The sequence below is a fragment of the Diabrotica undecimpunctata genome, chromosome 6, assembly GCF_040954645.1.
Source record: "Diabrotica undecimpunctata isolate CICGRU chromosome 6, icDiaUnde3, whole genome shotgun sequence".
Lineage (NCBI taxonomy): Eukaryota > Metazoa > Arthropoda > Insecta > Coleoptera > Chrysomelidae > Diabrotica > Diabrotica undecimpunctata.
Genome location: NC_092808.1, coordinates 32,768,959 through 32,783,578, shown reverse-complemented (window position 1 = coordinate 32,783,578; position 14,620 = coordinate 32,768,959). Strand labels below are relative to the sequence as shown.

Genomic DNA, 14,620 nt, shown 5'->3' with positions numbered 1-14,620 from the left:
TCAAAGTGCCAAAGATAGTGTGGTTCCACGAAAGAAGAGTTTTAGCTGAAGACAAAGTCGTGAACAATCTATCGACTCTTATGTTTGGACAAGATCGTTTGAAACCGACTGCAAGTTCTTTAACAACTCTTTCTTCTTTATCGAGATCTCGAGTATTACCTATCTTGCCTGTATAAATAATACCTTTGAGCAGAAAACCTTTTTCTAAATCACATATCCACCTCACTTTTATGCCATATTTATCAGGCTTCGAAGACGTATACTGAGAACATTCCGTTCTCCCTCAGAAAGGAGAGAGCTGCTCATCCTTAAATTTTTTGTTGGCTTGTAAATAACAGACAAGTTTTCATTTGTAAATACTCGTTTACATCAGCTAAAAAAACGTTTCATGTAACTTCAGATTAGCAACATTTTCTCCAAGAACCTTACCTCAAAAATTCAGCTCTCAAAATCTCTTCTATCCAGAGAAGCGATAAATTTATTATAAAGGCACACTTCAATATTGAACACAAAAATTATGTGCTTTTAATGTCATTTAAATGGTGACGTATTTGTTCGTCTTCCATCTCAATCAATTGATATTTGGTTTGTTTCCTGTTACTCACGTTACTCGAAAAAATAGTAAAACAGGCGAGTAGTTAAGCAGAGATAAAGGCACTGGAGTCTTAATAGATAATGTTGGTGAATTATTAACAAGTTAATGAAGAATTAAAAGAGGAGAAGACTTACGTTGAAACCCTTTTTAATGATGGAAGAAGCTCAAACCCTAAAATCTACAATATTAACAGTTTCTTCTTCTTCTTTTGTAACATTTTTTTTATAATTAAAATGGTAAATGCTTTTTTAATCCCTTTACCCCTGTTGCTGATACGCCCATGGCCGTATCAACAAATCGAGATGCGGGTGGGCTCTGTCACCCTTGTTAAATTTTATTGGAACCTACCGACTATTCAGGCGGGCCCTTTTTGATAATTTTGGTAAACAAAGTCGTAAAAGCTCTTTATAGTATTTTTCGGAAAGAACGTAATTCAAAAGGTTCTATCGCTTCTCACGTTTCCAACTAGAAGAGTCCCGTTACTTACCTATAACTTTTCTATGTTCGGGTATCTTCCTAGAAATGGAAACAGCCTGGCCTGTCATTTTTAAGTGGGGGTTATCCCTCCTTTTTTTGAAGCTTGGTAAATTTTCAGAGGAAGAAAATCACTTCTGGCAGGGCAGTCTTCGAGTAAAGACGCTTGCTTATCTTACCGTTATCTGTGATTTTTTTCCTTACGTGTTTATACACTTTCACCTTTGAATATCTTGAACTAATACCATATTAGATTAAATATTGTTATAAAGTCCCTTTATTTTGATTAACTTCGGTGCTTGAAACTAGTAAAGTATAGAAGAATCAGTGAAATAGTGCAGCAGTCATCGAGATTTATTGTAAGTTATCGTAATCATATTACCTTCAATTATCTGGGCGAATAATATTGTAATAATATTACCCAATCCTGGACGAATCTGCGTCAACCATTTCTTCACCTGTAGTTAAGATTAACTACCGATTTAGCAATTCAATTAAAAGAACATTGAATATTTTCATACGAACTTTAAATCAGCTATTAAGAATTTCTAACAAATAATAATTACGAATATTCAATCTTCAGTAAGAACAGCTAATTAAACAACAGTGCGAGACAGACAGTTAACTTACAACCAAGTGCGGGTTGGTTTAATTTTCATACTACAGAATTCTAGTAATCTTTTGAATTTAAATTTAATTAATTTTGTTATTTGCTATAATTGCTATCCTTTTTTAAATGTACTGTACCCGTTATCTCGGGTTATATCTTTACCTATATCTTTAATCAAATATTACCAGGCTCTCTTCGCTGATAATTTAATTTGTGCATGATTTTATTATATTGTATCTGTAAAGGTATTTATTGATCACAATACTGTTTATTTCCATATGTATACAACCATTTATTAATTGATGGTGCATTTTTTTACTTGTGGTTACATTCAGCCGCCTATATAATTGTTGTTGAATATATTGTTTTGGTTTATCCATGAATTTTATTTCTCGACTCCTAATAAGTTTCCTGATAAAATAATACCTCTGGATATTTGCTTGTTAAACTATTATTATACCTTCGACCAGGGGAAAGATCAGACTGATTAAGTTTCGTAGGTAAGTAGTTGGACGGAGTCCACCTAATATATTTAGTATTTGTTTATGTAGTGTGTTGACAAAATTTATTTAATAATTAACTGTTTATATCTTTCCCTGGATTTGGTCTCAGCACCTAAATATCTTTACTTGTCAGTTTTCGTTTCTAAGGTTTCTTAACTTTCCCATTGAACCTCAAAAAGTTAAGTGGCGCCCTTTTCTATCTTATCTTTGGTAATTTTACCCATTTATCTTTGTGTTTATTTCTGTATCTTTTCTAATATCTCTTATCCTATCTTTACTTATTTCGTCCGTTGGATCCATTCCCGGTTCCAAAATCTAGTTTCGAACCCACGACTCGCTCTCCACCAACCATCTGGCTTTCGTCCGCAGTATCTCATTTAGTGACCTTTCTAGCACCATCCAAAAAAGGTTTCCGAGGTTACACTTAAGGCACTGAAGAAGACTGAGTAAAGCCGCGATTAGAATGCGCGACTTTGCAATGTTTATTTCTCCTCACACTAAATACCATCTAATCACATTTATATTTAGCTTTAGTATTCTAGTGTTAAAACAGCAATCCTTTAAACTTGTCTCTATAGAACATCTCTGTCAAGAAGTTGTTCAATTGTTACTAATTTGTTTCTATTCGTACTCTCATTTCCATATTCTGATGAACGTCATTAATGTTGGCTTAGTCAAAGTGCGTCATAGCTATATCTTTTGTTGATGTAGTATTTTTAGATCTCGTTCATTGCCCCCCTGATTATTGTGTTAAATATTTGTTGTAAGCATGTTTACTAGGTCTCTATAGATCTCAAACGGTTAATACAATCTTCATTAACTTAATTTTACTTTTTCTTTTTTTTATACAAATATAAATGTCAAATATTATGTTTATATGCGATAAAACCACAATTTATGTAATGAAAATTACATTTTTATCTAATATTCGACGTTTCGATTTCTACTCCGGAAATCGTTTAAAAAAAAAAGGATTATTTTAAAAAAATCTGCGAAAATGTATCACCAACAAAGTTATTAGTGGGTTGTTTAAATTGACGGTTGACTTACTTGTCTTTGATCTTTCCCTCTGGTAGGCAATAACCACGGTTCGTAGACTTACTACGGTTGCCTCTTCCGACTAACCAATGAACATTAAGCCCGAAATTACGTCACGAGAGTACAGTAATTTGAATCGTAACATTGTTAATCGTCGTTTTTATGTCTTTGATGTGTGGAAAATAGTAAAGATAGTTTACTGAATTTACATCAATACTGGATTAACTATTGAATGAATTACCGATTTATATAACTATTTTTTCCATTTTTTTTAATATCTTTCCTTCACACTACAACCTATGCCTGGCATTCTAAAATTTCATCAACATTATTATTACGTTAATACACAATGAAATTTTACCTACCTTATAAAAAGATACGAAGACAATAGGTACGATGTACAACTACAATAAATAACGTTTCTTCGATAATTCAAAATAAGTTTTTATAGAAAACAACACCAAAACGATAAATAATGAAGCAAATAATAAACTGAAAAATAATTACCACGAATAAACGATGATAATAATGGGTTTTGTATTCTTGTGTACTCTTGTGACGTCACTCAAGCATCCCCACCCCAGTCGGAAGAGGCAACCGTAGTAAGTCTACGAACCGTGGGCAATAACCTGCTTTTAGTTGAAAAAATCTGAGGGTGGTGTTTGTACCCTCAGGATATCAAATTCTGACTATTTTGTATTATTTGTTTGTGTATTATGCGTTTCTGTAATGTGTTTTTATGTAGTTATATGTTTGTGTATTGTGTTTTGCTTATGTATTGTGTATAATTTGTAGATATGTCTTCGACTTTCTATTAATTCGCTATTGTTGATATATTCTTGTTGCTTCTTATATTATAACTTCTTCTTTTATTATTGGCAACCAAAGTCGGCTAATTTCTGCTGATGGGTTTACTAAACATTTTCTTCATTAAGTAGGATGAGAGCTGCTTATTTGACTGTTCTCTTTTTCATGATTATTGATGCATCATTCCATTGTACTATGTGCTCGTTGTCCCAGGCATGTTTGCATATCTGTAAACGGAGTCCCAAAAAATCTTAAATATACCCCTCAGACAAATTTACAGCAGCATGGGTTTATCTTGCAGCAGAGTGTCAGTTCCTTTTGGACATACACCATACAATAAGTAGACGCATTAATACGACACATTACACTAGTAAAAGCTTTTCTTGAAGATACAGTTTGCACATTTCGTGGAGCGCAAAGAATAGAAAGCGATACTTAATTAACTATTTTCGTTTATAGATGGCACCTTTCTACGCTGCCACGTGGGTGGGAAAATTTGTAGAGACGTCTTGTTGGTATTTGGATTTGAGTTCGTATACATTTATGCATGCCTGATGATACGAAAACAACCTTGAAAGTATGTTGGTGTTTATAGCAAAAAAATCATTTGATTTGGTAAATATTAAATATATGGACGAATAAAAACGTAATTATTTAATTTTTACTATGGAAAACTGAATGTTAACAAAAACTGATTTACTCTTATCTTTTTGTATTCTTTGTGATTCTCTTATTGTTATTTGTTATATGTAGTTTAATAAAATTTTATAAAAATCGTTCATATATTTGATCATCTGATAGATCCTAAAAGTAACTATTCTCTATTTCTACCAATTTGTATAGCTCTTACATGCTGCCCTTGTTTTCTTAACTTCTTTTCTTTTAAAGTTTCCTTTTATTATTTGTAGTTCTATTTGCTTTCTTGTCTACATATTTATTTCTCATACCCACTTGATACTGATCGTTCAAAAACAATACAACATGACAACTGAGATCAAAACGAAAATTGAGAAGGCGAGGTTAATTTTTATCAAAATTAAGCACATATTTACTAAGAGGAACTTTTCACTAACCATTAAAAATCAGATTGTTAAAATGTTAAATATTCTCGGTTTTACTATATGGCGTGGAAGCACAGACCATGGCAGAACGACTACTGAAAAAGCTATCTACTTTTGAAATGTGATTATATCGATGATTTTTCCGAATATCAGGGATATATATTACTAATGCATATTTGATTTACTAATGCAATAATAAGACTGTATAGAATACAGACAGTCCCCTTTCCCACATTTGGATCAAAGGCATGGAACCTAACCGGAATGGATGTATCTTCTCTATTAATTTTTGCAAAAAGAGTTCCACCCAAAATATTCGGAAAGTTCTGTAAAACCGGAATATGGAGGCACATATATAACTGCGAAGTTCAGAATATCTGCAAGCATAAGTTTGATGGAAAAATATTACCACTATAATCAAGAGAAACCGTCTGCAGTGAGCCTGACATGTATCCCGACGGGGCAGACCAAAGCTGAGATAGATATACAGTATAACACAGGATGCTGAGAAGATCGGTGTTGCCAACTGAAAAGTCCAAGTAAGGAACAGAGCAGAATGTAGCAGAAAGCTTGATATTACTAATAAAAAGTGTTGTGAAGAATCGGCAAGCAACAAGAAATTACGTTTAGAGTAAAGAAGAGAAAACTGTAATATCTTGATCATCTGATGGGCATAACAAATATCCTTCAAGAAAAGGGACTTGGCAGAAGTGGTCCAGGGAGAAGAAGACACTTACAGATGTAACTGATGACATCTGCAGGTCTGTTTAGACTAGTCGCTAATAAAATACGACTCGTAAAGTTAATAGTGGAGTTCGCAAAAATATGAAAGCAAAAGCACAAGTTTCTATTCTGGTGAAGAATGTCAGAGAACAACTTCAGAAATTCAGAATTTCAGAAATTAAAGATATCGAATTTTGAGCGTCGAGTTGATACAACTTTAATTTAAAAAATTGATTTCGCGCCCGTAGCTGACATTCAAAATCGCGAGTCGCTTCAAGCGTTATTTCTGAGAGAACGGTTCATTCTACAGAAAACGTTTTTATTCAAAATTATCTCAGCTACATTTCGTGTTTAAAACATTTTTTTTACAGCGTACAGATTCTTGGTAAATCCATGTTTTCGGATTTTCCCCTACGAGGGGGATTTTAGGAGCAATCCTGGGGGGTGGGAGTAGTAAACACTTTTTGTATCTTTTTTGGGGACCCAAAATTGACATTCTCAGCAAAATTCAGCTAGTTTGTATGATTTTTAGAGGTTCAGTGGCAGTTTCTATGCATTGCACAGCTATGAAAACAACAGTTTTGTCATTAAACCCTTGATTTCGTTTCAAAATAGTCATTGTGCTTTACTGTTCTTTCAAAAGAAAGGCTTAAGTTTATTTGTTTTTTTTCACATTCCCGTAAAAACAGTATGCCACTGTAATATTATTGTTAATATTTCTCTCTCTCTCTCTTCAGTCCTGAACCCCTGGAGGGAGTGTAGTGATCATCGTGATGGCGTGTATTGTCCGTCTCCAAAGATCTCTGCCTCTAGTCATTTCTTTTAACTCCTGCATAGGTCTTTTCATATTCCTGTAATTTTATTGATCTATCTTGTTCAGGATTTTTGGGTAGAAGGCCCAAAGTATTTTAATTATTGGAGATCAAGTGACCCTGTAAGTTTCCTTGTCGTATATTCTTCTATTAATTATCCGTTAGTTTTCTATTAGGGATAGGGTTGTGCATTTGACTGATTGGAGAATCTATTGCAACTGGCTGAATGACTAATGTCTATGCCATTAAAAAAAATTATTGGAGATGGACTTTGTCGGAGAGCCGTTTGCTGACCTTTATTTCATTTAAAATTGAATTATTTGTCCGGTGGTCGGTCCACGGAATTAGTAACATTCTTTTCCAACAGAACATTTCAGTGGCGTATTGCTTCTTTCCTTTTGTCGTAGGGTCCAAGATTCACATTCGTATGATAGTATTGAGCATATTAAGCAGTTGATCAACCTTATTTTTAGAGTGTGAAATTTGATAGTTCTTTTATATTTTGGCCATCTTTCCTACGGCGACTTTTGCTAGATCACATCTACATTTTATTTCTTCCTGTAGAGACTCTGTGGTTATGTGTGGATGATTGTTATGTAGTCTATTCACTATCATAATCTTTGACTTTAATATCTTTAACTGCAGTCCAAATATTTGACTTTTGTTTTCAACCAGTCGTATGAGATCAATAAACTCGTCTTGACTATTTTCTATTCATTTATTGAGATGTCTTTTCCCATCTTTCAAGCGCTCTCCTTTTAATATGCTCCCCATATATAGTATACATCTTTGTATGACACCTTATTCTGGATGGAATTCATTTGAGAGTGTATCAAGCCTTTAACTGTTCCACAAACGTGTGTTTGTATAGTTCGGTTATAGTCGAAATTAAGTATTGTGGTACGCCTACTTCTTTTAGTATCTGCCATTTGACCTTGTTGAACGCTTTGCGATAATCTATAAAGCAAGTAGTGGGGATATTTAATTCCCTAGATTTTTCTGTTATTTGTCTTATGTTCAGAAGACGTTCTCGAGTACCTCTACCTTTGGTAAATCCAGTTTGCTCTTGGGGCATTTCTCTTTGTAGGAAAGTATTCAGTCTCGCATTGATTATATGTAACATTGTCTTGCTGGCATGTGAGATAAGGGAGATAATACCATAATTGTCGCATTTATGGAAGCTACTTTTTTATGTATTGTCATTATAGTAGATTTTGTCTAGTCGTCAGGCCATTGCTTGGAATACCATATTTTTTAACAGATCAAGTGAAGCTATTTTATTTCTTTGAGCATTTCTGCTGTTATCATATCTGGACCTCATGCATTGTTATAATTGAGCTTACTGATCGCCAGTCTTATCTTATTCTCGAAAATATTAGATTTTTGTTCCATTTCTTCAGTGTATACATATATTGTGATAGTATTCTATTTTATCAGCCTTACATCTTGGTTTTATTTCTTTGTTGAAGTTTCTTAAACTCACCTTTTCCCTTTCACTATGTACCCCACTTTTAAAAAAGACTGTTGATATTCACTGTGTAATTAAAAATTGAATAACTATTATTTATTTTTAAATAAACCAATTTACAATAGTTTATACAAAAGTAAGGAAATACACAAGTTCTGTTTTTAAATCCAAATTACAATAAAATACCACTTTAACTTCATGTGCGCATTTGGCTAATACAATCCTGGAAACTCTCAAATTTCATGGAATATTTTTGATATGCCTAAAACACAAGAATATATCACGACTAAAAGAAGGACCTGATGAGAAGAACCACACATAAATATATATTATATTTTATCCTTTTGAAATCCTTTTATTTTATGTTAAAAGTTAAAAGTATGGGTTATTGTTTCTTGACGTAAACAATGTATAGAGAATGTAAAATATTTTTAAAATAATACTATCCCAGTTGAAAATATCGTCAATTGACGATAATGAAGACCCAAACAGGACTTCGCTCTTATTACAAAATAAATCGTATTTATTTATTGTTAATGAATACAAGCTTGTCAACAATTCATTGATAAGAGTATTTTCTAAAGGGTGTCATTATTTTGTATACAGAATCAAACAAAATTTTAAAAAATATAAATGTTATCTATAGTCCGCAATTCATTTAAGCTTAAATATTTATATAGATCTTGCTAAACATATTAATTTATCATTAGGAATAGATAGTACTATTTGATAAATATATTAGTTAAGTAAATACAGCAACAAATACAATTAAATGACAAATTCGGAAAAGAGACCAATGTTATTCAAGCGAGAATAACTCAGATCAGCCTTCATTAATACGATCTAAATCTAAGCCATAGGGCTCCCACTCCTAAGGGGAAAATTCACGCATTCCAGATACCTACAGTTTGCTGAAGTATCTCCTATAAATTTTATGACGCATGTCTACGTCACGAGCAGTACAGTAGCTTAATAAAAGGGATGATAGATTTGCCGAAGTTCTAGGTTGCTGGCAATGTTTTGATGAAGTATCTTTACTACTAAGCCGTGGCGTACTCTATAAGCAGTTTCAACTGCCTTAAAGTGAACAGAACAAACACAGCCGGAATGACACAATATGGATAAATAAAAATATCGAGAAATGAAAGGTAGAATTTACAAAACAGTCATCAGAGCAATAATGAAATAAGCAGCAGAAACACGACCTGACAGAGAGTACAAAAATAATTTTAGAAACAGCAGAGATGAAAACTTCTGTACTTCCCACCAACTTTAATGTACAGTGGTTAAATATCGTATTATGTTACCAAAGATGAAGACTTGCATATACTAGTATAATACCAGAATATAATCATCAGAAAATCAAATTATAGAACTCAAAAACTTCAGTATATAAAATGGGGTGTCATTGGTATTAGTAAGAAGAAAGGGGGTGAAGGACAAACTAACATTAAGAACTGTATATCTGATTTACTATTTTGGAACTGAAGATAATACAGCATGTAGAGATGGCTTTCTAATATATAATTTTTACAAATGTTTAGTAAGATTGTTATTTTACAAAATAATATAACTCCATAAAACATACATTTTGACATTATCTAGAAACATAATATTCAATTATTTCATCATTTTAAAAAGTTGGCAATTTTTTTATTTTAAATGATTTTAATCACAAAGACTACTAAGAAATTGCATTTAAGATTAAATTGAGGGAATCATCTATTTAAGGAATAAGAACACAAAGACCTTGATATACTATCTTAGAAGTAAATATTGATGAACTTGTCATAAATATGTTTGTACACAAGATGTCCAATTCATTGTTGAAAGTTTAAGAAATTTTTCATTGAAATATACCTATCACCTTAACCTAAACTTAAACTAAATTTGAATTTAGAAATAACCATTCCACCGTAGAAAAATTATATAGGATATCAATTATAACAGATGTAAATACTAGAGGAAAAAATGTGTTCTATTATATTTTTAAATGTGCACAACATAATGAGTATGGTTTAACAATGACTTAAAAGCTATTTGTGATCAACTGTACTTTTTAGAACAACTTAAAAAACAGTATCAGTCACCAGACATTGAGAGGACATATAAAGACTTTAAAATACAATACAAACTTGCAATATGGAATGCAAAAATCATGGTAAATAACATGATCAGGAATTCTAGTAATCCAATAAAGTCTATGTGGAAAATCATAAATGAGCATCGTGGTGTTAAGAAAAAAAATTCTAGTCAATCTCCTAATATTAGTTCAAATATCTTTAATGATTACTTTTCACAGATAGCATCCAACTTGATCAATGATATCCCAGTTTCAAATCTGAATCAAATAGATATAATTCAAATAAATACACTAGCGATCATAAAATCCGGGTCATCTTGAAAATTTCAAGTTTCTTAAATATTTTTGCCTCTGGTGCAGTAATAACCTTTTTTTTTGGCTAATGTATTTTTTATTTGTCATCAATGTTTGTTTTAAAAGAAAAAAAAATGGTTTTTTATTGTTTTTATTGAAAAAAACAGAAAACAAATCAAATTGTTGATAAAAAGACATACGAACGAAAAAAAATGGAAAATACAGAACGTGGAAAAAAATCAGTAAAATTTCAATGACCAATATCGTGTATTGCCTCCCCTTGCTCTAATAACCTCTTGCAGACGACGGGGCATACTCTCAATTTTTCTCCGGATGACATGTTGTGGTATGTTATTCCACTCTCTCACTAACAGATCCTTAAGCTCCTGTGCGTTGTTAGAAGGAGGTGTATGGGTTTGAATACGTTTTTTCAAATCGTGCCAGAGATGTTCGATGGGATTCAGGTCCGGAGACCTAGCTGGCCAGGGTACCCTTGTAATTCCAACTTCGTCCAAGTATTACATACTGATCCTGGCAACGTGCGGTCGCACGTTGTCCTGCATAAAAACGGCGTTTTCTCCAAGCTCTGCCATGTTAGGCATAACATGTTCTTCCGGAATCTCCGTAATGTACCTTCGTGCAGTTAGGGACCCATTTTTGATGAAGGGTAATTCTGTGTGGAAGTCGGAAGATATACCTCCCCAAGCCATGACCGAGCCTCCACCAAATGGCATTCTTGGAGCAATGCAAGCTTGTGAAAATCGTTCACCGGTTCTCCTCCAAACTCTTACACGTCCATCGGATCCAGTTAGGCAGAAACGTGATTCATCTGAGTATAACACTTTGCTACAATCGTTAATTCCCCAATGCGCGTATTGTCGAGCAAAAGCTAGTCGTGCAACTCGAGGCACCCGGCGAAGTGGCGGTCCTCTAGCCATTACCCTAAAATTGCGATTTCGTACTTCCTCTAGACGATTTTGATGCATAACCGCAGTTGAGGTCCGCTTTCGTAAAGCCTGAAACACAAGGAAATGGTCATCTAGTGACTTACGTTCTTCTTCATCCAGAACCAGGTCGCCTGGTTAGCAAACTTGAATCCTGAAAGCGTTGAAGCACTCGTTGAACCGTAGAAAGGCTTACGCTAACAGTTCTTGCGACTTGCCGTTGAGTGTGACCGTCTTCCACAAGTGCAACAATTTGTGCCGTTTCAACAACAGTCAAAGGCATTTTTGTCAAAAAATAAACACTAATAATGGCACTAATAAACACTAATGGTGGCAATAATAAACGTTTGTCCGTTGCATTTGAACAGAAAGTCGAAGTACAAACGAGACATTTAAAACAAGCGGAGTTACAGGTAGCGTTCATTTTGGGAAGTGTGCACTTTACCGCGAAATCGGCACTATTGGAATTCTTTGTTACAAAGGAAACCGCAACAATTCTCAGAAATATGCATTAGTTTGTATTTGTGTTATTATTATTTACGATAAAGCTCGTTAAAAATGAAATATCGGTGATTTTCAAGGTGACCCGGATTTTATGATCGCGAGTGTATATTAAATCAATTTTCTTTCTCAGAAGTCACTTTCAATACAGTACGGGTTATTATGAATAATTTAAAAAATACAAATAGCAGTGACAATCTTGGACTGGATGTAAAGTTGATCAAAACAATAAAAAATATCATAATAATTCCACTTACTAAGCTAATTAATATCCGCATCAAAGAACATGTTTTTCCATATATCCTTAAAAAAGCAATAATTTGTCCAATCTTCAAAAAAGGAGACTCAAACCTGCCAGAAAATTATCGGCTAGTCTCACTACTGCCAATTATTTCAAAAACTGTGGAAAAGTTCATGGCACTACAAATAGTAGATTTCTTTGAGGTTAATGGTATGTTTTCTGGATGTCTTGATTTATATAAATGATCTTCCAAACATGAAGCATATAAGACTAAATATACACTCTTTGCAGATTACACTGTAACGTTATAAACGTCACATCTTTATTAAGTCATATTTAAATAATTATTTTATTTTAATTTCTTTATTAATTTATTAATTCCTGCCTTCAGATTCGTTTTTACTATTGACGTGACAACGTCTTAAATTAGGTTGTGGCTCGGAGTCACTCATGAAAAAGTGTAACGCCCGCTCACGTCTGCTACGATGAGTCACCGAACGAGAGAGAGGCCCGCCGGACCGGCGAATGCCTTGCGTCTCTCTCCCACTCAAACATGATCGGTCCGCTCCGCGCGCAGCACTAGAGAATTAGGCGCGTTGAATCGGTGCGTGCTTGTGTCTCTGTCTTTCTCGAGCGTTCTTGGCGTCGGAAAACCGAGAAAGCGTCATAATACAAGTTAACACGTGTGGTTAAAGTATCGTCATCTGTGTCTGTAGTGAAAATGTGGAGTGCTTAGATTCGTCATTTACAACAACTACAACAATAAAGGTAAATAATTGTACACTAATATTTCATTATCGTAAACTATGATTGATTGATTAATTGTTAGATTCACACAAAAGTTGAGAAACTGAGTTTATAGGTTATGTTGACAAAAGTTTAAGTTTACATGTACAATGTTTTAGTAAACAAAATATATTTCTATAGTTAAAATTTGTGCAATTCTTATTTTCATTCAATTCCTTGTTCCTATTGTGCAATTTAATAATATTCATATCAATAAATATTCTACCGAGAAAAAGACGTTGTCACGTAAAATCTTCGCCCGTAAAACCGACTTTACAGGCAACCGACTTTTTTTCTTTAAAAAGAAGTTGGCGCCCTCTGTCTTTCGTTTCTTTCTCTTTCTGTCCCGTAGAATAAATATTCGCCCTCTCTCTTTCTGTCCGATAGACTAGAAATTCTGTTCTGTGTTGACAGAAAAGCTAATTCTATCATAGGCTTACGTCCTATGTCATCTGTGCTAACTTCATTTCAATCTCCCACTTAGTTTCCTTCAATCAGCTTTTCTGACATAGTGAGATATGTTTTTTGTCTATAATTAAAATTTATAAAAGAAGGCAAAAATTATTATAAGCTTCATTTTATGGTCTGCAACATTCTCTTGGGTTTATGGACCATACCAAATTTTATTGACTGAATTAATTGGCTGTATTATGAAAATCTATTGACCATTGGAGGACCTAACCATTTAATTGAGAGTCACTCACATGGTACTTATAACTGCAGCTCACAGGAGGACCTAACCGTCTTAAATTGGGAGGACACACAAGCAGCCCATTGAAGCCCATAAAGAGCTGTAATGCCACTGATGATGATGATATGATTAGTTAAAATTTGTTTTATTTGCTATCAGCTAGGGGTTCAGGTTTAATTCCTAGTTTAAGACAAGACGAACTAACAATTGAGATACTGAGCTAGGCGAAGCATAGACGATAAGCTCCCATCGTTGATCGAGGTATTATTTTTATAATAGTACTTCAATTCTCTTTGGTAGTCTTATCGTTACACATTGGCGCCCAATGTTACTTGTTTTATTCGAGGAATTGAGCTATGAATTTTTAGTTTGGTAGCAAATAACAAGCTTTAATGAATACTTTTTTTATTTATTTTTATATGTGTCCATATTTTCATTGTTTGCAGTTAATTTTAATATTTCCATACTTTTGACTATTTTTATATACATTAATTTTCACATGTTGGGTTAAAAAGTATTACCATTTTATATATTTCAGCATATTGGATTTATATTTTATACTCAGATATTTTTACATATTTTTTTTATGATAGTAGGTACTTTTATATTGATTTAAGTGGTTTGTTTTTTTTTTACTTAACCAGTTTTTGTGGATAGCGTACTTTAATTAATTAATTAAATTTTTTTTAAATTATTTATTCAAGATGCTACCTAAACATCTAAAGACAGATGAATTATCATATGAAATTCTTATTAGGAATGTCTCTGTCCCAAATACAGTAGAGGAAAAACGAACAATTCTTACTGGACTCCTTTCTCAGGAAGCCAGTAACCATAGTTTTTCTGATGTTTCGGTCAATTTATCTTTTGATGTTGATTACCAACAAGCTTTAGCTTCTTATTCTGAACTGTTAGGTCTTATATCTGATTATTCAGGTACAAAATCTGATAGCAGATTTACAGCTTTTAGTTATCGTTTAACTCATTTG

General features: G+C 33.3%; 2 protein-coding genes across 5 annotated transcripts in view; both read right to left on the bottom strand.

The window, feature by feature from the left end:
• The window catches only part of Pisd (phosphatidylserine decarboxylase), a 106,548-nt gene that overhangs the window by 88,834 nt on the left and 3,094 nt on the right, over positions 1-14,620 (bottom strand). The window lies entirely within an intron of this gene.
• Positions 8,212-14,620, bottom strand: part of LOC140443358 (uncharacterized) — a 142,139-nt gene continuing 135,730 nt past the window's right edge. Inside the window, exon 19 of one of the 4 annotated variants that reach the window (XM_072534573.1) lies at positions 8,212-8,353. The gene's annotated coding sequence lies outside the window, so the exon portion shown is untranslated. The remainder of the gene's footprint in view (positions 8,354-14,620) is intronic. The other 3 variants (XM_072534574.1, XM_072534577.1, XM_072534575.1) reach the window with 3 other exon arrangements.